The sequence below is a fragment of the Somniosus microcephalus genome, chromosome 4 (assembly GCF_052327205.1).
Source record: "Somniosus microcephalus isolate GS21.2 chromosome 4, FLI_Smic_1.0, whole genome shotgun sequence".
In the NCBI taxonomy this organism is placed as follows: Eukaryota; Metazoa; Chordata; class Chondrichthyes; order Squaliformes; family Somniosidae; genus Somniosus; species Somniosus microcephalus.
Genome location: NC_140990.1, coordinates 39,615,604 through 39,641,944, shown reverse-complemented (window position 1 = coordinate 39,641,944; position 26,341 = coordinate 39,615,604). Strand labels below are relative to the sequence as shown.

Below are 26,341 nucleotides of genomic sequence, written 5' to 3'. Positions count from 1 at the left end.
AGAGCGGGACAAATATCCTTGCGGGGAGGTTTGCTAGCACTGTTCGGGGGGGTTTAAACTAAAATGGCAGGGGGTTGGGAACCTGAGCAGGGAGACAGAGGAAAGGAAAACAGGGATAAAAGCAAAAGATAGGAAGGAGAAAAACAAAAGTGGCAGTCAGAGAAATCAACGGTTTAAATCAAACGTGGCCACAGTAAATAATAATTCTAATAGGACTAAGAGCGTTAAAAAAACAAGCCTGAAGGCATTGTGTCTTAATGCGAGGAGCATTTGTAATAAGGTGGATGAATTGGCTGCGCAAATAGAGGTAAACAAATACGATTTGGTTGGGATTACAGAAACGTGGCTCAAGGATGGCCAAGACTGGGAACTCAACATCCAGGGGTATTCGATATTCAGGAAAGATAGGCAAAAAGGAAAGGGAGGTGGGGTAGCATTACTGGTTAAAGAAGGGATTAATACAATTGTAATGAAGGATATTAGCTCTGATGATGTGGAATCTGTATGGGTAGGATTGAGAAATACTAAGGGGAAAAAAACATTAGTGGGAGTGGTATATAGACCTCCAAACAGTAAGGTGGAGGTTGGGGATGGCATTAAAAGGGAAATTAAAGAAGCGTTGAATAAGGGCACAGCAGTCATCATGGGTGACTTTAATCTACATATAGATTGGGCCAACCAAATTAGTAACAATACTGTGGAGGAGGAATTCCTGGAGTGTTTACGGGATGGTTTCCTGGACCAATATGTCGAGGAACCAACTAGAGATCAGGCCATCTTAGACTGGGTATTATGTAACGAGAAAGGATTAATTAGCAATCTTGTTGTACAAGGCCCCTTGGGTCGGAGCGATCATAATATGATCAAATTCTTCATTAAGATGGAGAATGAAGTAGTTGACTCAGAGACAAGGGTCCTCAATTTAAATAAAGGAAACTACGATGGTCTGAGGAGCGAGTTGGGTAGGATTGATTGGGGAATGGCACTCAAAGGGTTGACGGTGGATAGGCAATAGCAAACATTCAAAGACCGAATGGATGAGCTACAGAATTTGTTCATCCCAGTTTGGCATAAAAATAAAACAAAAAAGGTGACTCAACCGTGGCTGACAAGGGAAATTAGGGATAGCATAAGATCCAAGGAGAGGACATATAAATTGGCTAGAAAAAGCAATAATCCCGAGGATTGGGAGCAGTTTAGGAGTCAACAAAGGAGGACAAAGGGATTAATTAAGAAAGGGAAAATAGAATATGAGAGTAAGCTAGCAGGGAACATAAAAACTGACTGTAAAAGCTTTTATAGATATGTGAAGAGAAAAAGATTGGTGAAGTCAAGCGTAGGTCCCTTACAGTCAGAATCAGGGGAATTTATAATGGGAAACAAGGAAATGGCAGACCAACTAAATACATACTTTGGTTCTGTCTTCACAAAGGAGGACACAAATAACCTCCCAGAGATGCCGGGGAACATAGGGTCTGATGAAAGAGAGGAACTGAAAGAAATCAGTATTTGTAGGAAAATGGTGTTAGGAAAATTGATGGGACTGAAGGCCGATAAATCCCCAGGGCCTGATGGTCTACATCCCAGGGTACTTAAGGAAGTGGCCCTAGAGATAGTAGATGCATTACTGGTCATCTTCCAGAACTCGATAGACTCTGGAACGGTACCCATGGATTGGAGGGTAGCTAATGTTACCCCACTATTCAAAAAAGGTGGTAGAGAAAAAGCGGGGAATTATAGGCCGGTAAGCCTGACATCGGTAGTGGGGAAAATGCTAGAGTCTATTATAAAAGATGTAATAGCAGAGCACTTGGAAAGCAGTGACAGGATCGGACAAAGTCAACATGGATTTACAAAAGGTAAATCATGCTTGACTAATCTACTGGAATTTTTTGAGGATGTAACTGGTAAAATAGATAAGGGAGAACCAGTGGATGTGGTGTATTTGGACTTTCAGAAGGCTTTCGATAAGGTCCCACACAAGAGATTAGCGTGCAAAATTAAGGCACATGGGATTGGGGGCAAGGTATTGACTTGGATAGAGAACTGGTTGGCGGACAGAAAGCAAAGAGTTGGAATAAACGGGTTGTTTTCCAAGTGGGATACCGCAAGGATCGGTCCTAGGACCCCAGCTGTTCACAATATATATTAATGATCTGGACGAGGGAATTGGATGTAATATCTCCAAATTTGCAGATGACACAAAGCTGGGCGGGAGGGTAAGCTGCGAGGAGGATGTCGGGAAACTCCAGTACGATTTGGACAGGTTGGGTGATTGGGCAGAAACATGGCAAATGCACTATAATGTGGATAAATGTGAGGTTATCCACTTTGGTGGCAAAAACAGGAAGGCAGATTATTGTTTGAATGGCAATAGATTGGGAGAAGGGGACGTGCAAAGAGACCTGGGTGTCCTTGTGCACCAGTCGCTGAAGGTAAGCATGCAGGTGCAGCAGGCAGTTAAGAAGGCAAATGGTATGTTGGCCTTCGTAGCAAGAGGGTTCGAGTACAGGAACAAGGATGTCTTGCTACAGTTGTACAGGGCCTTGGTGAGACCGCACCTTGAGTATTGTGTGCAGTTTTGGTCACCTTACCTGAGGAAGGACGTGCTTGCCATGGAGGGAGTGCAGCGAAGATTCACCAGGCTGATACCTGGGATGGCAGGAATGACGTATGAGGAGAGATTGTGTCGATTGGGCTTATACTCACTGGAGTTTAGAAGATTGAGAGGGGATCTCATCGAAACCTATAAAATTCTGTCAGGTCTGGACAGACTAGATGCAGGAAGGATGTTTCTGATGGCCGGGGAGTCCAGAACCAGGGGTCATAGTCTAAGGATAAGGGGTAAGCCATTTAGGACCGAAATGAGGAGGAATTTCTTCACCCAGAGAGTGGTGAACCTGTGGAATTCTCTGCCACAAAGGGCGGTGGAGGCTAGTTCATTAAATATATTCAAGAAAGAGTTGGATATATTTCTTGAGGCTAAATGGATCAAGGGATATGGGGAAAAGGCAGGGACAGGGTACTGAATTTGGATGATCAGCCATGATCACATTGAATGGCGGAGCAGGCTCGAAGGGCCGAATGGCCTACTCCTGCTCCTATCTTCTATGTTTCTATGACCAGATAATCTGTTTCTGTGATGTTGATTGAGGGATAAATATTGGCCAGGACAACGGGGATAACTCCCCTGCTCTTCTTCGAAACAGTGCCCTGGGATCTTTTATGTCCATTCAAAAGAGCAGACGGGATCTCGGTTTAACATCTCAGCTAAAAGGCAGCACCTCTAGCAGTGCAGCAGCTCACTACCGCACTGGAGAGTCAGCCTACATTTTTGAGCTCAAGTCTCTGGAGTGGAAACTTGACCCCACAAGCCGTTACTGACTCAGAGGTGAGGGTGCTACTAACTGAGCCACGGCCTGACACAAGCACAATGGTTCACCTCTCTACACCTATAGTAGTTAAAGTAACATCCTTCCTGTTAGTAATGAGCCACATTCTGTACTGGGGGAGACTGCTTTCTATTTTGGTGGCTTCAGCCTTTTAAATTCTCATCCTCCAGCCGTACAACCCTATGAGACCCCTGCACTCCTCCAACTCTGGCCTCTTGTGCAACCCCCACTTCCTTTGCTCCACCATTGGTGGCCATTCCTTCAATTGCCTAGGCCTTAAGATTTTTGGCCAAGCTTTTAGTCACCAGTTCTAATGTCTCCTTCTTTGGCTCGGTGTCAATTTTTGACTGATTCCACTGTTGCGAACCGCCTTGGAATATTTTACTATGTTAAAGACGCTATGTAAATGCAAGTTGTTGATGCTGTGCTACTTTTGGCTTCAACGTTGCCAGACAGAATCAGCCAGGGATGGTGGCTGTGATGCTCCCCATGGTAGAAATGCTGGCAGCTCACTGTATAGGCTCACAAGCTCAGAATTACCATTTGACAAAGTACTGGAGGGAAAACAGTGACTGGGGCTCAACGCCACCATCACGCAGCACCTTCAGGAGAGAAAGGGAGAAAATTCAGAGCCTGCGATGAATCTGGATTTCAAACGGCGAGTGTGTGGGATGGGGGAGAGTGTGTGGGACAGGGGAGAGTGTGTGGGACAGGGGAGAGTGTGTGGGACGGGGGAAGAGTGTGTGGGACGGGGGAGAGTGTGTGGGACGGGGGAGAGTGTGTGGGATGGGGGAGAGTGTGTGGGACAGGGGGAGAGTGTGTGGGACGGGGGAGAGTGTGTGGGACGGGGGAGAGTGTGTGGGACGGGGGAGAGTGTGTGGGACGGGGGAGAGTGTGTGGGACGGGGGAGAGTGTGTGGGACGGGGGAGAGTGTGTGGGACGGGGGAGAGTGTGTGGGACGGGGGAGAGTGTGTGGGACGGGGGAGAGTGTGTGGGACGGGGGAGAGTGTGTGGGACGGGGGAGAGTGTGTGGGACGGGGGAGAGTGTGTGGGACGGGGGAGAGTGTGTGGGACGGGGGAGAGTGTGTGGGACGGGGGAGAGTGTGTGGGACGGGGGAGAGTGTGTGGGACGGGGGAAGAGTGTGTGGGACGGGGGAGAGTGTGTGGGACGGGGGAGAGTGTGTGGGACGGGGGAGTGTGTGGGGGACGGGGGAGAGTGTGTGGGACAGGGGAGAGTGTGTGGGACGGGGGAGAGTGTGTGGGACGGGGAGAGTGTGTGGGACGGGGGAGAGTGTGTGGGACGGGGGGAGAGTGTGTGAGACGGGGGAAGAGTGTGTGGGATGGGGGAGAGTGTGTGGGATGGGGGAAGAGTGTGTGGGACGGGGGAGAGTGTGTGGGACGGGGGATTTACAGCTTAGGAGGGGCAAGAGAGGAAAGAACTGTCTGTTCAGAATTTCTATCCTGTACTTCCAGAGATGACATTTGTAAATTATGAGGACAGATTGCATAGACTAGGCTTGTTTTTCCATGAATATAGAAGATTAACAGGTGATGTAATTGAGGTGTTTAAGATGATTAAAGGAGTTGATAGGGTAGATAGAGAGAAAAACCCTCGTAAAACTGAAGTCAATGGGAATCGGGTGAAAACGCTCCACTGCCTGGAGTCATACCTAGCACAAAGAAAGATGGTTGTGATGGTTGAAGGTCAATCATTACAGCCCCAGGACATCGCTGCAGGAGTTCCTCAGGGCAGTGCCCTAGGCCCAACCATCTTCAGCTGCTTCATCAATGACCTTCCCTCCAACATGAGGTCAGAAGTGGGGATGTTCGCTGATGACTGCATGGTGTTCACTGCCATTCACAACTCCTCAGATAATGAAGCAGTCCATGCCCGCATGCAGCAAGACCTGGACGATGTTCAGGCTTGGGCTGATAAGTTGCAGGTAACATTCGTGCCACAGAAGTGCCAGGCAATGACCATCTCCAACAAGCGAGAGTCTAACCACCTCCCCTTGACATTCAATGGTATTATCATCGCCAAATCCCCCACCATCAACATCCTGGGGGTCACCATTGACCAGAAACTTAACTGGACCAGCCACATAAATACTGTGGCAACAAGAGCAGGTTAGAGGCTAGGTATTCTGTGGTGAGTGTCTCACCTCCTGACTCCTCAAAGCCTTTCCATCATCTACAAGGCACAAGTAAGTAGTGTGATGGAATATGCTCCACTTGCCTGGATGAGTGCAGCTCCAACAACACTCAAGAAGCTTGACACCATCCAGGACGAAGCAGCCCACTTGATTGGCACCCCATCCACCACCTTAAACATTCACTCCCTCCACCACCACCAGCGGACCGTGACTGCAGTGTGTACCATCTACAAGATGCACTGCAGCAACTTGCCAAGGCTTCTTCGGCAGCACCTCCCAAACCCTCGACCTCTTCCACCTAGAAGGACAAGGGCAGCAGGCGCAGGGGAACACCACCACCTCTAAGTTCCCCTCCAAGTCACACACCATCCTGACTTAGTATATCGCCGATCCTTCATCATCGTGGGGTCAAAATCCTGGAAATTCCTCCCTAACAGCACTGTGGGAGTACCTTCACCACACGGACTGCAGCGGTTCAAGAAGGCGGCTCACCACCACCTTTTCAAGGGCTACTAGGGATGGGCAATAAATGCTGGCCTTGCCAGCGACGCCCACATCCCATATACGAATAAAAAAGTGAGCAATTTTGGCAGATGAGAGCAGGACCCGATAATGCTTGATGTGGCCCAGCCAGATCTGGCGGTGAATGGCTAAACCAGTTGTCCGCCATATCCGTTCAAGTCTGCGTCCCTTGGACTTAAGGGAGCGAAGATGAGGGCCGTACCAGGGGGACCGGCCAGGGTGAGAGAGACAGTAATTGCTTTAATAGGGACTAGGGCATCAAAGGTGGTGGTGAGGGTGTGGCTGAGCAGATCGATAGCTGCAGAAATGTCATGGTGAATGGAGGGCCAGAGGCTGGACAGTTGGGATTTCATAAGGACAATTGTAAGAGAGTTGAGAGAGAGTTTTTTTCAGGGGCGGACACAGAAGGGTTGGGGGATGTGGGTGGAAGGGGGATGTGGGTGGAGAGCGAGATGAGGAAGTGGTCAGAGATGGTCTTATCTGCAATTGACACGATGGGAGTAGCGAGGCCACAAGAGATGGCAAGGTCGAGGGGGTGGCTGTGAATATGGGTTGGGGAGTTTACATGGAGGGAGAGATTAAGGGAGGACAGGAGGCTCAGGAACTCAGAGGAGAGAGAACATGATGAATTAAGAAATCACACAACACCAGGTTAGAGTCCAACAGCTTTATTTGAAATCACAAGCTTTCGGAGCGCTGCTCCTTCGTCAGGTGAAGGAGCAGCGCTCCGAAAGCTTGTGATTTCAAATAAAGCTGTTGGACTATAACCTGGTGTTGTGTGATTTCTTACATTTGTCCACCCCAGTCCAACACCGGCATCTCCACACCATGAAGAATTAAGATGGAGGTTGAAATCACCGAGGATGAGAAGTCGTTCGGTGCAGAGGCTGAGGGAGGAGAACAGTGAAGAAATCTCAGTAATAACATTTTTATGGTACTTGGGTGGGCGGTAGAGAACAAGAATTATAAATGGAGGAGAAACTGCTGGAGGAACAGAACAGAAGGAGGCCATTCGGCCCATCGAGTCTGCACTGGCTCTTTCGAAGAGCAATCCAGTCAGTCCCACTCCCGGCTCTTTCCCCAGATCCATGCATTTTTTCTCCAACTATTTATCCAGTTCCCTTTTGAGGTTACTATTGAATCTGTATCCACCCCCTATCAGGCAGTGCATTCCCAATCCTAACCACTCCTTGTGTAAAGACGTTTTTCCTCATGTCTCCGCTGGTTCTTTTGCCAATCACCTTAAATCTGTGCCCTCTGGTCACCGACCCTTCAGCCATTAGAAACAGTTTCTCTTTATTTATGGGAATGGTGACATAGTGGTCATGTTACTGGTAATCCAAAGGCCTGGACCAATGATCCGGAGCCATGAGCTCAAATCCCACCACGGCAGCCGGGGAACCCGACTTCAGTCAATTCAATAAATCTGGAACAAAAACAGTTCAGGTGACCATGAAACTACCGGATTGTCAGTAAAACCCATCTGGTTCACTAATGTCCTTTAGGGAAGGCAATCTGCTGTCCTTACCCGGTCTGGCCGATATGTGACTCCAGACAATGTGGTTAACTCTTACCTGCCCTCTGAAATGGCCCAGCGAGCCACTCAGTTGTAATGAACCGCTACGATTCACCACACGGACTGCAGCGGTTCAAGAAGGCGGCGCACCACCACCTTCTCAGGGATATAGACAGGTTAACTGTGAAGGATTCGAAAATTTCATACATCTCCCCCCACCCCCCCCGAAGATTTATTTGGTTTTTAAAAGAAACCCTGGTCAGACTGAGTTTTAAAATCCAGGGCACAACAAAATGGCTGCGGTCAGACCTCGTGACCGAAAGCCTGTCAGTTTCAATTCAGACCCTGGCAAGCTAACAGCTTGTGCATTTCAATGTCTGCAGCAAGGAGATCACGAAACCAGACAAGACCTTTGCATATGCATTGGGGACAAACCCAATTACAATCAGACCTACGCATAAAGGCCATCAAGGTGTTTGCTCAAACAATCAAAATAATCAGCGGGGCCATCGAGGCTGGGCTAGCCCCCATCAAAGAACCTGTTCGACAAAGGAGAGCAGTTGCAGAACCGGCAGGAACCGATTACCGGCCATCCAAGTCGATGGGCCAAGATCGACACCTTCTGTTTAATTCCAGCCCGCTCAAATCAGACAAAAGAATGAGCTGATTGAGCACAGAGATAAGGACTACCGAGGGGGGTATAACTAGCCTCTCGAGAAGCCATTCTCTCTCTCTCGCCTCGCCTCCTGCGCCCTGCCTCGCCATCAACCAAGGAAGAAGACCATCGAAGGAGAGCCCGTCCAGAGAGGTAGGATACCCTGTCAGAGACCTTTTAATTACTGGGGTTTCTCTACCTGGACGGTGAGGTCTGTGCAACAGCGGGACCACGTGACATCGGCAGGCAACAGGGCAAAGGGGCAAGGCTTTCTTTCAACATCTCGGACCGGTGAGCATTATACTTCTGACCCATCGCAAGATAATCTAGCTAGGTGTAGAGGGTGGGAGTTAAGGGGAATGCTGAATTGTCATTTTAGCCATTTTCCCTCGATGTGCCGTTTTCTCCTCCCTTGTTAAGTGTAAGTGTACTGCATTCCTATCATCTTTTTGTATAGTATTGTTATCTTATTTTCTCTGATAATAAATTTTGGTTTTCTTTGTACCAAACCACTGGTCTGCTCGTTTGTCTATATCGCTATCTGCCAATAAGCCCGGGGATCAGAACTAAGGGGTGAGCGATTCGAACCGCTCAGAGCTAAGGCAGCCGGAGACACAACCGACTGGCCAAAGCAAGTAGCAAAACCCCCTTACAACTGAGTGGGCGATAAGGTGGCAGATGGAGTATAATGTAGGGAAATGTGAGGTTATTCACTAGGGTAAGAAAAATAGAAAAACAGAATATCTTTTAAATGGTGAGAAACTATTAAATGTTGGTGTTCAGAGATTTAGGTGTCCTCGTCCAGGAAACATAGAAAGTTAGCCTGCAGGTTGTTGCAATGGGATGTTGGCCTTTATTGCAAGGGGGTTGGAGTATAAGAGTAAGGAAGTCTTGCTACAATTGTACAGGGCCTTGGTGAGACCACACCTGGAGTACTGTGCACAGTTCTGGTCTCCTTATCTAAGGAAGGATATACTTGCCTTGGAGGCGGTGCAACGAAGGTTCACTAGATTGATTCCTGGGATGAGAGGGCTGTCCTATGATGAGAGATTGTGTAGAATGGGCCTATACTCTCTGGAGTTTAGGAGAATGAGAGGTGATCTCATTGAAATATACAAGATTCTGAGGGGGATTGACAGGGTAGATGTTGAGAGGTTGTTTCCCCTGGCTGGAGAGTCTAGAGCTAGGAGCCATAGTCTCAGGATAAGAGGTTCGGCCTTTTAAGACCGAGATGAGGAGAAATGTCTTCACTCAGAGGGCTGTGAATCTTTGGAATTCTCTGCCCCAGGGGGCTGTGGATGCTCAGTCATTGAGTATATTCAAGGCTGAGAGAGAGATTTTTGGAATCAAAGGATATGGGAATCGGGCGGGAAAGTGAAGCTGAGGTCGATGACCAGCCATGATCTTATTGAATGGCGGAGCAGGCTCGAGGGGCCGCATGGCCTACTCCTGCTCCCAATTCTTATTCTTTTCTCGAGGGCAACTAGGGATGGGCAATAAATACTGGCTTTGCCAGTGACGCCCACATCCCGAGAATGAATTTAAAAAAATTCTAGACTGCAACAATACTGGCCAGTTGCCCAATCTGATCAAAGTGCAGATGGCTGGTGCTGACAAGATACAGATCAGCAGGAGTCGGATCTGAGGCAAGAGGAAGTGGTGAGGATGGATGGAGGACTGAGGGACCTCGGCAAGAGCCTGTGCATCATCATGGGCACCTCCAGGGGTCTGGGGAAGAGGTTGTCCCTGGTGCTGGCTCCTAGGCTGCGGGCTGGCTCCCACCTGGTGCTGATGGCCGGGTCCGGGGACAACCTGCGGGAGGTGGAGCGCCAGGTGCTGATGGCCAGGTCCGGGGACAACCTGCGGGCTGGCTCCCACCTGGTGCTGATGGCCGGGTCCGGGGACAACCTGCGGGAGGTGGAGCGCCAGGTACTGGAAGCAGCGGCTCTGCTGGGCGGCGGGTTGAGGGTGGGCCGTGTGGAAGCCAAGCTCAGCGAGGCAGAGGCGGTGCAGCACTCGGTCACTGGTAGCCAGGACCAGGACCAGGACGGACCTCCGGAGCGGCTACTCCTCATCAACAACACGGGTGAGGGCCGGAGGCTTGTTGATCAAATTAAGGCTCCCGGTATTAAAGGGAGTGGGGCAGCGTGGATAGGAAGTTGGGTAAAGGGCAGAAAACAGAGAGTAGTGGTTAATGGATGTTCTTCAGACTGGAGGGATGTAAACAGTGGTGTCCCCCAGGGTCAGTGTTGGCACCATGGCTCTTCTCAATATAGAGAAATGTTCTGGGCTTGAGTTTATGGGGCAAGATCAAAATCTCTAGATGCTAAAAAAGGGACCTTGGCCAACTGTGAAAGGCTTGTCAGTGACTTCAGTGCATACACAGGTTATAAATGGGGCAGGGAGATGGCAGATGCAGTTTAACGCAGAGAAATGTGAGCTGATACATTTTTCTTCCTCCTAAAATCTAAAAAATATGCATCAAATGGTAAAACTTAGAAAGGAGAGTCTTGGGGTGTAAGATTCTAGCGAACCCCTTGTCCTATTAATTAGCAGGTTCAGGTGTCCAGTGTCACCAACTCTAATACTCTATTAAGAAGCTGATGCATCTATATCACATCGGCTTTGGGTTAAATATTGTGGTCATCGAGGCAAACACCACGTATCCCATCAAACTATCTCCAGTCAGGTACAGCACAGGTTAGATACAGAGTAAAGCTCCTTCTACACTGTCCCATCAAACACTCCCAGGGCAGGTACAGCATGGGTTAGTTACAGAGTAAAGATCCCTCTACACTGTCCCATCAAACACTGCTAGGGCAGGTACAGCACGGGTTAGTTACAGAGTAAAGCTCCCTCTACACTGTCCCATCAAACACTCCCAGGGCAGGCACAGCACAGGTTAGAGTCTGAGTAAAGATCCCTCTGTGATTCTGTAATTATTTACATAGGAGATCCCCAGTACCCACATTCCTGACTATCCAGCAGAATTTTCACAGGGATAAACCTTGCCAGAGACTTCACTGCATTGACACTAATCTCCTGTGTGATATACTCGCTGGAGTTTAGAAGAATGAGAGGTGATCACATTGAAACATAGGAGATTCTGAAGGGGATTGACAGGGAAGAAGCTGAGTGGTTGTTTCCCCTGGCTGGAGTGTCTAGAACTGGGGGGCATAGTCTGAGGATAAGGGGTCGGCCATTTAAGACCGAGATGAGGAATTTCTTCACTCAGAGGGTTGTGAATCTTTGGAATTCTCTGCCCCAGAGGGCTGTGAATGCTGAGTCGTTGAGTATATTCAAGGCTGAGATAGATAGATTTTTGCACTCCAGGGGAATCAAGGGTTATGGAGATCAGACGGGAAAGTGGAGTTCAGGTCGATGATCAGCCATGATCTTATTGAATGGTGGAGCAGGCTTGAGGGGCCGTATGGCTACTCCTGCTCTTATTTCTTATTTTCTTAAGTGCACAGTCACTGACACCAATCTCCTCCTGTCTGATATAAACAAACCCCAAAGTCGCTGACACCAATCTCCTCCTGTCTGATATAAACCGACCCCGCAGTCACTGACACCAATCTCCTCCTGTCTGATATAAACCAACCCCAGTCACTGACACCAATCTCCTCCTGTCTGATATAAACTAACCCGTCACTTACACCAATCTCCTCCCGTCTGATATAAACCAACCCCACAGTCACTGACACCAATCTCCTCCTGTCTGATATAAACCAACCCCAAAGTCACTGACACCAATCTCCTCCTGTCTGATATAAACCAACGCCAGTCACTGACACCAATCTCCTCCTGTCTGATATCAACCAACCCCACAGTCACTGACACCAATCTCCTCCTGTCTGATATAAACCAACCCCACAGTCACTGACACCAATCTCCTCCTGTCTGATATAAACCAACCCCAGTCACTGATACCAACCTCCTCCTGTCTGATATAAACCAACCCCAGTCACTGACACCAATCTCCTCCTATCTGATATAAACCAACCCCAGTCACTAACAGAGATGTCGGGGAACATAGGGTCTGATGAAAGGGAGGAACTGAAAGAAATCAGTATTTGTAGGGAAATGGTGTTTGGGAAATTGATGGGATTGAAGGCGGATAAATCCCCAGGGCCTGATAATCTGCATCCTAGGGTACTTAAGGAAGTGGCTCTGGAAATAGTAGATGCATTGCTGGTCATCTTCCAGCATTCGATGGAATCTGGAACAGTACCCATGGATTGGAGGGTAGCTAATGTTACCCCACTATTCAAAAAAAGGTAGTCGAGAGAAAACGGGGAATTACAGACCGGTATGCCTGACATCGGTAGTGGGGAAAATGCTGGAGTCTATTATAAAAGATGTAATAGCAGAGCACTTGGAAAACAGTGACAGGATCGGACAAAGTTAACATGGATTTACAAAAGATAAATCATGCTTGACGAATCTACTGGAATTTTTTGAGGATGTAACTGGTAAAATAGATAAGGGAGAACCAGTGGGGATGTGGTGTATTTGGACTTTCAGAAGGCTTTTGATAAGGTCCCACATAAGAGATTAGCGTGTAAAGTTAAGGCACATGGGATTGGGGGCAAGGTATTGACTTGGATAGAGAACTGGTTGGGTGACAGAAAGCAAAGAGTTGGAATAAACGGGTCTTTTTCCGAGTGGCAGGCAGTGACTAGTGGGGTACCGCAGGGATCGGTCCTTGGACCCCAGCTATTCACAATGTATATTAATGATCTAGACAAGGGAACTAGATGTAATATCTCCAAATTTGCAGACGACACAAAGCTGGGTGGGCATGTGTGCTGTGAGGAGGATGCCGAGAAACTCCAGGATGATTTGGACAGGTTGGGTGATTGGGCAAAAGCATGGCAGATGCAATATAACGTGGACAAATGTGAGTTATCCACTTTGGTGGCAAAAACAGGAAGGCAGATTATTATCTGAATGGCAATAGATTGGGAGAAAGGGAAGTGCAACGAGACCTGTGTGTGCTGGTGCACCAGTCGCTGAAGGTAAGCATGCAGGTGCAGCAGGCGGTTAAGAAGGCAAATGGTATGTTGACCTTCGTACCGAGAGGGTTTGAGTACAGGAGCAAGGATGTCTTGCTGCAGTTGTACAGGGCCTTGGTGAGACCACATCTTGAGTATTGTGTGCAGTTTTGGTCGCCTTATCTGAGGATGTTCTTGCCATGGAAGGAGTTCAGCGAAGATTCACCAGGCTGATACCTGGGATGGCAGGAATGACGGATGAGGAGAGATTGGGACGATTGAGCTTGTACTCGCTGGAGTTTAGAAGAATGAGAGGGGATCTCATTGAAACTTATAAAATTCTGACAGGACTGGACAGACTAGATGCAGGAAGGATGTTCCCAATGGTCGGGGAGTCCAAAACCAGGGGTCACAGTCTAAGGAAAAGGGGTAGGCCATTTAGGACAGAAATGAGGAGGAATTTCTTCACCCAGAGAGTGGTGAACCTGTGGAATTCTCTACCACAGAAGGCAGTAGAAGCCAATTCATCAAATATATTCAAGAATGAGTTGGATATATTTCTTAATGCTAAAGGGATCCAGGGGTATGGGGAGAAAGCAGGGACCGGGTACTGAATTTGGATGATCAGCCATGATCGCATTGAATGGCGGAGCAGGCTCGAAGGGCCGAATGGCCTACTCCTGCTCCTATCTTCTATGTTTCTATGTTTACTAACACAAATCTCGTTAGTCTGATATAAACCAACCCCACAGTCACTGACACCAATCTCCTCCTGTCTAATATAAACCAACCCGTCACTGACACCAATCTCCTCCTGTCTGATATAAACCAGCCCCACAGTCACTGACACCAATCTCCAGTGTATGTCAGACTGAAGTTATTCACAATCCTGATGAGCTTTTACGCTATTCCTAGTTGAGTTCGAGATCTCCAATGAAACACTCCACACACCTTAATCCGCCTGAGCACAGGATTTATTTTTAATATGTAGATTCCACAATAATACAACTCCTATACTAAATGAGTGCAAAATATTCACATGGGAGTTTCTACAAAGGAATACTTATTGTAATATTTATATAATATTATACTTATATAGTAAGACTCATAATCTAACAAGCTGTATCCATGAACTCAGACTTTGATAACTGCCAAGCCTGGGAGGCACGAAAGGATGTTCGACTCTTTTAAAAGGCCAATTAGAATGACATTGTCATCAATCGGTGTCACGTTACCGATAGAGCCCCCTTTTTAAAGAGGCACAAACAATCAACTCCAAATTATAATTAAATCAGATCCGAATACTGTTGCTGATGTTGACAATTGACTCCAGGCCCTCCGATGCCCACCGGTCACGGAAGGCCTCCAGCGTCCCGGCGGACACCGCGTGCTCCCTCTCCAGGGACAGCCCGAAGCATGTTCCACCTTGGCTGTAGCCATCAGCTTTCTTCTTCCCGGGGTGCTCTCTGACCTGAGCTGCAAACTGTTCCTGTATTTAAAGCCCAATCAGGTACAGCCCATGTGACCCTGGTTACCTCGGCCAATCAAACCATTGAGCTGAAAGACATTTATCAAACAAAGCATTCCATTGGATGGCTGTTTTGGGTTCATCGAGTAACCGCTTCCTGTTCATTGGAGCTACGAGGAATCTGCGAGTCAGAACAATGTCAGAGTTTGCTTTTACTGGGACATTTCAACAAACAAATGGCCTTCACGGTTCGGCTCAGTCCACACAGGCAGAGTTCTCAGCTCTGCTGGTTCTGTTCACACGAGGTCTGTTTCAGCTTAAAAGGGATAATTAGAGCCTGTTCTGTCTGAGGTGATTACAAGCTAATAGTTCACTAGACACGGGTCTTTAATACAAAGTCAGCTAATATTAAACATACATGTATATAAAACAAAGCAAGTCTTTACTGTTATGACTCTACTTCATGTTAAATCTGATCTAATAAAACCCAGCTTTCTTACCGTCCACTCCTGGAGGCCCCACTCCCTGAGCCTACAACCTTCAGCAGGGTCAGTGGTGGAGTTCCACAGCGGGAGTGATCCCAGAGTAACCGTCGGGATCGCACCCCTGTGGATGTTCCAGTCATGTATTTTTAGTTATCCTGGTGTCTAACAGACACACATCAATAAAACAGGGAATTCCTGTTAACACGCTGCAGGTCCTTCTTTATCTGGAGATCAAATGTCTGTTGTACAATTGTACCAGCAGTTAACAGGCTCCTGTGAAATCCCCCGTCTATTTAAAATGCAGAATTTAACCAGTTTATTTTAAACAGTTGTATTTTAAATGGGTTAACGCCTGCCTTAAAATGGTAGACTCAGGACTGTCACACAAACATGTCAAATGATTACCAGTAATTTTTAGACTGGAAACTTAAACCTGCCATTTCACTTTCAGTCAGGAACAAATCGCAGTTTGACACCAATCTCTGATTTGACAGCACATTTCCAGCATTCACCGTTCTTCCTGACTCTAAACACAGTTGTAAAGGAGCCTTCTGTTCCATGCCTAGGAGCTCTGAACCATGGAAGAGAGCGGCTGGGACATATTTCTTACAGGTCTCAAGATTAACCCACACAGAGACTTTGCTGTCAGTGAAGAGACGAGAAAGACCAAAGTGCCATTTGCCCCCCTCAGTGTGGCCCTGAAGGACTGTGTCCAGGCTGAAGTTCTGTTCCCACCGTACGATCCTCCCCCCAGATTGTCCTTTCTGAGCTCCAGCCAGGTGATGCTAAACACTCAGGTGGGAAAGACGAAAATCTACCACAATGTGTTTAAAACAAAGCTGATTTATTTGACAGATATCCAGGATATTAATCTCCAGCCCAGTTACAGGAGTTATTGTCATCAGGAACAAACCCCAACTGTCAGAATGAACATGGTTCAGTCTGGATGTGATTAACAGCAGCAATAACAGCAGAATCCAACCCCTGCAGTCACTTGTGAACTCGCTGGTGTCTCAGCAGGGAGGATGACTGAATGAATCCCATCCCACACTCAAAGCAGGTGTACGGCCTCTCCCCAGTGTGAACTCGCTGGTGTAACAGCAGGTGGGATGACTGAGTGAATCCCTTCCCACACTCAAAGCAGGTGAACAGCCTCTCTCAGTGTGAACACGCTGGTGTATCAGCAGATCTTTTGTGCTTTTAAAGCTCTTCTCACAGTCAGAACATTTAAAAGGTCTTTTATCTGTGTGAACAAGTTGGTGTTCAGTGAGGTGCGATGACCGAGTGAATCCCTTCCCACACACAAAGCAGGTGAACGGTCTCTCCCCAGTGTGAACTCGCTGGTGTGTCAGAACATCGGAAGAATTGGTGAATCCCTTCTCACACACGGAACAGGTGAACGGCCTCTCCCCAGTGTGAATGCGCTGGTGTGTCAGAAGTTTGGATGGTCGATCAAATCCCTTCCCACACGTGGAGCAGGTGAACGGCCTCTCTCCAGTGTGAACTCGCTGGTGTCTCAGAAGCTCGGATGAACGAGTGAATCTGTTCTCACACACGGAGCAGGTGAACAGCCTCTCTCTAGTGTGAATGTGCTGGTGTTTCACAAGCTCAGATGAACGAGTAAATCTCTTCCCACACATGGAACAGGTGAACGGCCTCTCCCCAGTGTGAACTCGCTGGTGTATCAGCAAGCTGGATCTCTGAGTGAATCCCTTCTCACACAGGGAGCAGGTGAATAGCCTCTCCCCAGTGTGAACTCGCTGGTGTCTCTGTAGGTTGGATGAATGAGTGAATCCCTTCTCACACACGGAGCAGGTGAACGGTCTCTCCCCAGTGTGACTGCGTCGATGAGTTTCCAACTTCGATGGGGAACTGAATCTCTTCCCACAGTCCCCACATTTCCACGGTTTCGCTGTGGTGCGGGTGTCATTCTGACTCTCCAGTTTGGATGATCAGTTGAAGCCTCGTCCACACACAAAACACGTGTACGGTTTCTCCCTGCTGTGAATGGTGCGAATATTTTTTCAGGCTGTGTAACTGGTTAAAGCTCTTTCCACAGTCAGTGCACTGGAACACTCTCACTCGGGTGTGTGTGTCTCGGTGCTTTTCCAGTCACACTGATGTTTGAAATCTTTCCCCACAGACAGAACAGAGAAAAATTTCTCCTTCCACATTCAAAGGCTGATGATATTCAGGTCCTGCTGATTCGTGTCACTCTCTCAGATCTTGACGTGATGTTTGGTTTGAGTTTCTCATCTGCACATCCTCCCCTTCTAATGCCCTGTAAAAGCAGTTTACAAAAGTCAGGATAGAAATTTGGATTTTTCTCCCTTTCTCTCCTCAGGGTGCTGCGTGATGGTGGGGTTTGGCCCCAGTCACTCTTTGTCCTCCAGTACCTCGCCAATGGCAATTCTGAGCTGTGAGCCGATACAGCGAGCTGCCAGCATTTCGACCATGGGGAGCAGCACAGCCGCCGTCCCTGGCTGATTCTGTCAGGAAAAGCTGAGACCAATGGTAGCACAGCAACAACAACTTGCATTTACATAGCGCCTTTAACGTAGTAAAACGTTCCAAGGTGCTTCACAAGAGCGTAATCAGGCAAAATTTGACCTTAGGGCCGAGGCAACTGAAGGCACGGCTACCAATGGTGGAGCGAAGGAAGTGGGGGATGCACAACAGGCCAGAATTGGAGGAATGTAGAGTTCATAGAATCAGAGAATGGTACAACCCTTCGGCCCATTGTCCCAGAGCCAGCTCTTTGAATTTAGGCCCACTCCTCTGCTTTATCCCCACAGACCCGCAATTTGTTTCCCAATTCAAGTAGTTCTCCAATTCCCCTTTGAAAGTTGCCATTGAATCTGCTTCCACCACCACTTCAGGCAGTGCCTTCCAGGTCATAACAACTCACTGCATAAATTCTTTCCTCATGTCGCCGCTGGTTCTTTTGACAATGACCTTAAGTCTGAGTCCTCTGGTTACTGACCCTTCTGACATTGGAATCATTATTAAGAGGGTTGTAAACACCTGGTCCACTTGGCACTGAAGTGTCTGAAACTCATAATAGGAACTCCAGGGAAACAAAATACTGACAAATGTTAAACTATTCTGTTGACAAATGAAATCTCAATTTAAGTTATAAAAGATAAATTGTTTAACGGGTTCACACTGACTCACCCGACTCAAGTTCCGCCCCTCAAACACCGCGATTGGTTGCCGAACTCGCTGCTCCCTTGGCCCTCCAGCCTCTGAGCTCTCTTCCTATTGGTTCCCAGGGCCATCAATCACCACTCACCCACATTACACTGCCAGATGAGGTTCAGGGGCTCAGAGGAAGAAAATGAGGCCATGAATCTGAGTTGGGAAATACAATGAGAGAAACATGATTCAATTGATGAACTAAACTATTTCAAATCAACTCAAATGAATTGTTGCCATTAATATATTCTTTTTGCACCAAGTGGGAAAGAAGTGATGTTTTCCCACACACGGAGCAGGTGAACGGCCTCTCCCCGGTGTGACTGCATCAATGGGTTTCCAGCTCAGACAGGTAATTGAATCCCTTCCCACAGTCCCCACATTTCCACGGATTCTCCGTGGTGCGGGTGTCCTCGTGTCTCTCCAGGTTGGACGATCGGTTAAAGCCTTGTACACACACACAACACGTGTACGGTTTTTCCCCGCTGTGAATGGTATGATGTTTTTTCAGGCTGTGTAACTGGTTAAAGCTCTTTCCACAGTCAGTGCACTGGAACACTCTCACTCGGGTGTGTGTGTCTCGGTGTTTTTCCAGTCATACTGATGTTTGAAATCTTTTCCCACAGACAGAACAGACAAACATTTCTCCTTCCACATTCACAGGCCGATGATATTCAGGTCCTGATGAATGGAGTGACTCTGTCAGATCTTGATGTGATGTTTGGTTTGAGTTTGCAGTGTGTAAATGCTGCCCTTCTCACAGCCTGTAAAAGGAGTTTACAAAATCCATCACTGTGAGTCCAGGATAGAAATTGACAAGATTCTCTCCTCCTGGTTCCTGGCCAAGGGGGCCGCGCATGCGCCCTGCTGCCCCCTGAGCCTCTCAAGATGGCGGCCGTTACCCCGGGCCTGTCACCAGGAGAAAGCCCCGCAGCTGCCGCCCCGGGGTTCATGAACCCGCTCCCTGAGCCCGGGGTGTGAGCGGCCCGCGTCCCCCCGGGGTTCATGAACCCGCTCCCTGAGCTCGGGGTGTGAGCGGCCTGCGTCCCTCCGGGGTTCATGAACCCGCTCCCTGAGCTCGGGGTGTGAGCGGCCCGCGTCCCCCCGGGGTTCATGAACCCGCTCCCTGAGCTCGGGGTGTGAGCGGCCCGCGTCCCCCCGGGGTTCATGAACCCGCTCCCTCCACCAACTGTACAAACCCTACGGCGCGGCCTACCCGCAGTTTATTAATCGGCCGACCCCGCTCCCGCCGACCTGCAACTCCGCTCGGCGAGGGACACGTGACCCGGGCCCGCGGCCTGATTGACGGGCGCTTCCTACCATTAGGGAGCGGGCGGGGCGGGACTGGAGGTGCGAGCCGGCTGCGGGTCCTCCAACCAATCGGGGAGCCCGAGGGGCGGGACTTGACCTTTAAACCTGAACAACAGAAGGTGAGCTGAGCATGCGCGGGAGAGGCTGATTGTTGGGCAGTATGAGCTGAGCATGCGTGGGAGAGGCTGATTGTTGGGCAGTATGAGTTGAGCATGCGCGGGTGGCGAGGCTGCAGCAGGTCAGAGGGCGGCGGGTTCATGAACCCCGGGGGGACGCGGGCTTCACACACCCCGAGTGCGGCCCCAGGCCCGATTATAAGAGCAGTGAATATTATCCGCCCCCACCCGCGGGTTCCCGTTTCACTCCGGCCAGAATCTCAACAAAGCGCCAAACTCCGGGACAGACAGGAAGTGAGTCAGGGAGCGTCTGTAAATGGAGGAGAAATAGTGACATGATCAGGGAGCGTCTGTAAATGAAGGAGAAATGGGGACTGGTCAGGGAGCGTGTGTAAATGGAGGAGAAATGGTGACTGGTCAGGGAGCGTCTGTAAATGGAGAAATGGTGACTGGTCAAGGAGCGTCTGTAAATGAAGGAGAAATGGGGACTGGTCAGGGAGCGTGTGTAAATGGAGAAGAAATAGTGACTGATCAGGGAGCGTCTGTAAATGGAGGAGAAATGGTGACTGATCAAGGAGCGTCTGTAAATGGAGGAGAAATGGTGACTGGTCAGGGAGCGTCTGTAAATGAAGGAGAAATGGGGACTGGTCAGGGAGCGTGTGTAAATGGAGGAGAAATGGTGACTGGTCAGGGAGCGTGTGTAAATGGAGCAGAACTGGGGAGTGGTCAGGGAGCATCTGTAAATGGAGGAGAAATGGAGACTGGTCAGGGAGCGTCTGTAAATGGAGCAGAAATGGTGACTGGTCAGGGAGCGTCTGTAAATGGAGCAGAAATGGTGACTGGTCAGGGAGCGTCTGTAATTGGAGCAGAAATGGTGACTGGTCAGGGAGCGTCTGTAAATGGAGCAGAAATGGTGACTGGTCAGGGAGCATCTGTAAATGAAGGAGAAATGGGGACTGGTCAGGGAGCATCTGTAAATGAAGGAGAAATGGGGACTAGTCAGGGAAAGTCCGTAAATGGAGGAGAAATTACTCAGTATTTTGTGGCTGTTGGTTTGTGTGGACAAATATATCCGTGATTTTAATGAGACACTTTTCTGTGTCCCAGCCTCTGCAAAGACTGGATGTAAAACTAGTAGGGAGCAGAAACAAAGGCCAACAGTAAAGAGGGTCAATGTGCAGAAAAATATTAAACAGGCAAAGGTGAAGGCACTTTATCTAAATGCACGTAGCATTTGCAACAAGGTGGATGTTCCTGTTCCTGGGACTAGGGACAGGGTCACTGGCAAGGCTTGGAAGCTAAGCAGAGCCAGGCTTGGTTAGTACCTGGAGGGGTGACCATCAGGGAAGACCAGGTGCAGAAGGTCACGGAAAGAGCCCCGAGGAGGGGCGGTTGGTGAGAAGGTCACGGAAGGAGGAGCGGCTGGTGAGCAGGCCCGGGCGTTGGGCTGAAGATTGTCGGACAGGAGGAATGGCGGCGCGCACCGACGCAGCGGCTTTGCTTCTCCCAGTCATGGGAGCTTGCAAGATCACATTTCGTTGTTCATGTACTTGTGCAATGACAATAAAGTTGAATTATTATTATTAATGGCACTAATAGAAGTACAGTAAATGGGTATGATGTAATTGCCATTACAGAGATATGGTTGCAGGGTGTGGTAAACCACTTTATCGTTACACTATAGTTATCACTGTTGTATTGTTATCACCGTTGTATCACGATACGAGGTCGCCTCTTGTCGCGCTGTTATACCTGGGCTGACCACCTCCGACTCCGCCCATGGCTCCACCTACCTGCCCAGGTATAAAGGTAGTCGACTGGCTGGTATTCCTCCTTGTTGGACCCGATCACCCACGAGGGTGGGCTCTGTTATTTAGTCAATAAAAACCTTTAGTTACGTTCCTAACTCGTCGCCTTTTATTGGACGAATTGATAGGTATATCAATTTTATTGACTAAATTTTAAAGATGTCTACTACTGGCCAGCCAGAAGCCCTCCCAGAAGCACAGCCACACCAGCCGGCTTGGCTGCAAGCCCTCAAACCACCGTACCTGGATCTAAACCCACAGGCAGCAAACGCAGCCCTCAACTTCAAACACTGGCTGGACTGCTTCGAATCCTACCTGGAAGAATCCGGCGCCCCGCAGAGATCCAAACTAAGACTTCTGAACGCCCAAGCGAGCCCGAGAGTATACGCACTCATACAGGACACGACTACGTACGAGGCCGCTATCAACCTACTGAAACAGCAGTACCGCAGCCCGGTAAATTACATGTACACCAGGCACCTCCTAAGATCCCGCCCGCAACAGCCAGGAGAGTCTGTAGCTGAATTTTTACGGGCGCTAAGAGCACTCGGCAGGAACTGTGACTTTAAAGCGGTGACGGCTGTTGAAAATACGGAAGATAATATCCGCGATGCCTTTGTGAAAGGCCTACGGTCCGACTACTCACGGCAAAGACTGCTTGAAGCTAAAGACCTCGACCTGGACAAAGCTGAAGCCCTCGCTCTCTCCCTGGAGGTGGCCCATCAGGACCAGGAGGCGTTTTCCAGGTACTGCTCACGACCCTGGGACTCGGGCCCGACCCCTACCGCAATACCCTTCGCAGCGCCGCCCCCGGGACCTACCTCAGCGTCGGCGTCCCGGACCCGACCGGGCCCGCCACCCCCGGTACCGGCTCCGACATCGGGCACCCGCGATCGGGCCGCCGGCTGCTTCTTTTGCGGCCAGGAGAAGCACCCGAGGTCGCGCTGCCCAGCCAGGAACTCTACCTGCACAACCTGCAGGAAGAAAGGCCATTTCTCTAAGGCCTGCAGGAGCGGATCTTCAGAGGCCAGCAGTGCCTCATGCGAACTGTGGGGGCGGCCATCTTCTTTCACGGCAACTGAGGCCAGTATCCCCACACGTGAGTCATGGGGGCGGCCATCTTTGATCAAGGCAACCGACCCCAATAGTGCCTCATGTGAGTTATGGGGGCAGCCATCTTCTCCGCCATTTTGTCCTACCTCGTGGGAGACGCCATTTTACCCACCACGCCCGACTGCCACCGGGCCCCCGGACCCGACGACCGCCTCGCCCGCAGACGACAACGACTCGCTTACCTACACGCTAGCCTCCGTCACTCTGGATCAAGCCCGCCCACACCACCTGTCCAAGTCGATGATGGACATCAAAGTAAACGGCCACGCCACGACCTGCCTGTTCGACAGCGGAAGCACGGAGAGCTTCATCCACCCAGACACGGTGAGCCACTACTCCCTCCCTGTCCTGCCAACGCGCAACCGAATCTCGATGGCATCGAGGTCCCACGCCACGGACATTAGCGGCTACTGTGCTGTGACCTTGTCGGTTAAGGGTACAGAGTATAAAAACTTTAAACTCCTCGTCCTCCCCCAGCTCTGCGCTGCCGTCCTACTAGGGCTGGACTTCCAATCCCACCTCCAAAGTGTAACCCTAGCATACGGTGGACCCCTCCCCCCACTCACAGTCGACAACCAGCGAAGGTTAAACCGCCCACCGCGTAACACCTGCAGCCTATCCACCCTCAAGGTGCCGCCACCTTCCCTGTTCGCTAACCTCACCCCCGACTGCAAACCCGTCGCTACCAAGAGCAGGCGGTACAGCGCTGGGGACAGAGCTTTCATTTGCTCTGAGGTGCAGCGTCTCCTGAAGGAGGGCATCATCGAGGGGAGCAACAGCCCCTGGCGTGCCCAGGTCGTGGTCGTTAAGACCGGCGATAAAAATCGCCTGGTCATCGACTACAGCCAGACCATAAACAGATACACCCAGCTGGACGCATACCCCCTTCCCCGCATATCTGACATGGTCAATCAGATTGCACAATACCGCATATTCTCGACCATCGACCTTAAGTCGGCCTACCACCAACTCCCTATCCACCCCGAGGACCGCCAGTACACCGCCTTCGAGGCGAATGGGCGCCTATACCACTTCCTTAGGGTCCCCTTCGGTGTCACCAACGGGGTCTCAGTCTTCCAAAGGGAGATGGACCGGATGGTTGACCAGAACGGACTGCAGGCCACATTCCCCTACCTAGATAACGTCACCATCTGCGGCCGCGACCGGCAGGACCACGACGTGAATCTGGAGAAATTCCTCCGTACAGCCCAACGGCTGAACCTCACCTACAATAAGGAGAAATGTGTGTTTAACACCTCGCGCCTTGCCATCCTTGGCTGTGTAGTAGAGAACGGACTCATCGGCCCCGACCCCGAAAGAATGCGCCCCCTCATGGAGCTACCCCTCCCCCACTGCCCTAAGGCACTTAAGAGAACCCTGGGGCTCTTCGCCTACTATGCCCAATGGGTGCCCAATTATGCGGACAAAGCCAGACCCCTCATGAAGTCCACATCCTTCCCCCTTACGGAGGAAGCGTGCGCAGCCTTCTCCCTCATTAAGGGAGACATTGCCAAGGCCACTATGCACGCAGTGGATGAGTCCATCCCCTTCCAAGTCGAGAGCGATGCATCCGACTTCGCCCTAGCCGCCACCCTTAACCAGGAGGGGAGACCGGTGGTCTTCTTCTCAAGGACCCTACAGGGCCCTGAGATCCGACACTCGTCGGTCGAGAAGGAGGCCCAGGCGATTGTGGAGGCGGTACGACGCTGGAGGCACTACCTGGCAGGCAAACGATTTACCCTCCTTACCGACCAACGTTCGGTCGCTTTTATGTTTAATAACAAGCTGAGGGGCAAAATCAAGAATGACAAGATCTTGAGGTGGAGAATCGAGCTCTCCACCTACGATTATGATATCTTGTACCGGCCAGGTAAGCTGAACGAACCCCCCGATGCTCTGTCACGAATTACATGCGCCAGCGCGCAAAGTGATAGACTTCAGACCCTCCACAACGACCTCTGCCACCCCGGGGTCACCAGACTTTACCACTTCATTAAGGCCCGCAACCTGCCCTACTCCATCGAGGAGGTCAGGACCATAACCAGGAACTGCCAGACCTGCGCCGAGTGCAAACCGCACTTCTTTAGGCCGGACAGAGCAAGCCTGATCAAGGCCACCCGCCCCTTCGAGCGCCTGAGCATCGACTTTAAGGGGCCCCTCCCGTCCTCTGACCGTAATGTGTACTTCCTCAACATTGTTGATGAGTACTCCCGTTTCCCCTTTGCCTTCCCCTGCCCAGACATGACCAGTACCACGGTCATTAAATGCCTGAACGACCTCTTCGCCTTGTTCGGGTTCCCAAACTATATACATAGTGACCGGGGCTCCTCTTTCATGAGCGAGGAACTCCGTCAGTTCCTACTAGCGAGAGGTATTGCAGCAAGTAGGACCACCAGCTACAACCCCCAAGGGAACGGCCAGGTGGAAAGAGAGAACGCGACGGTATGGAAGGCCGTCCTCTTAGCCTTAAAGTCTAAGGGCCTCCCAACCTCCCGCTGGCAGGAAGTCCTCCCGACAGCGCTGCACTCCATCCGGTCACTACTTTGCACTGCCGTTAACGCCACCCCCCATGAACGAATGTTTGTTTTCCCCAGGAAGTCGACTACGGGAACCACTCTACCAACCTGGCTGACCTCTCCGGGGCCCGTCTTGCTGCGAAAGCACGTGAGGGCCCATAAAACAGACCCCCTGGTCGAAAGGGTGAACCTCCTGCACGCCAACCCCCAGTACGCCTACGTGGCTTACCCAGACGGGCGGGAGGACACTGTCTCCTTACGAGACCTCGCACCCTCGGGCACTCCGGAGACACCACCTTTACCCCCCCCCACCACCCCCCCAATTCCAGCCCAGGTAGACGGCATGCCGGAACCCCACGAGCCTTCGCCGACCACGCAGACACCAGCACTAACACCGGATAATGCAGCACCGCCGCTGCGACGATCGGAGAGGCTTACGAGGCCTCCGGACAGACTGACATACCAGAACTGGTAGTACACTTCACCCCGCCGGTAAACCACTTTATCGTTACACTATAGTTATCACTGTTGTATTGTTATCACCGTTGTATCACGATACGAGGTCGCCTCTTGTCGCGCTGTTATACCTGGGCTGACCACCTCCGACTCCGCCCATGGCTCCACCTACCTGCCCAGGTATAAAGGTAGTCGACTGGCTGGTATTCCTCCTTGTTGGACCCGATCACCCACGAGGGTGGGCTCTGTTATTTAGTCAATAAAAACCTTTAGTTACGTTCCTAACTCGTCGCCTTTTATTGGACGAATTGATAGGTATATCACAGGGTAAGCTGGGAACTGAATGTTTCAGTGTACTCAACATTTAGGAAGTACAGACAAAAAGGAAAAGGAGGTGGCGTAGCGCTGTTAATAAGGGATGAGATCGGTACGGTAGAGATAAAAGATCTTGGCTTGGCAGATCGTGATGCAGAACCGGAATCAGTTTGGGTGGAGCTAAGAAACAGCAAAGGGTGGAAAACATTGGTGGGAGTTGTGTATAGGCCACCAAACAGTAGTGGTAATGTAGGGCACAGTATCAATCAAGAGATTAGAAGTGCAAGAAACAAGGGCAATATGGTAATCATGGGGGACTTTAA

The 26,341-nt window shown here is 50.0% G+C and overlaps 1 protein-coding gene and 1 pseudogene across 2 annotated transcripts in view; both read right to left on the bottom strand.

Moving 5' to 3' along the window:
* LOC147118683 (uncharacterized) overlaps positions 1-26,341 on the bottom strand; it is an 80,192-nt gene that overhangs the window by 7,899 nt on the left and 45,952 nt on the right. Inside the window, exons 1-2 of one of the 2 annotated variants that reach the window (XM_085984531.1) lie at positions 19,600-19,711; positions 18,363-18,539 (exon numbers count right to left, since the gene is read on the bottom strand). The gene's annotated coding sequence lies outside the window, so the exon portion shown is untranslated. Of the gene's footprint in view, positions 1-18,362; positions 18,540-19,599; positions 19,712-26,341 lie in introns of those variants that run through there. The other variant, XM_085984533.1, reaches the window with a different exon arrangement.
* Positions 14,192-17,209, bottom strand: LOC147118685 (uncharacterized; annotated as a pseudogene).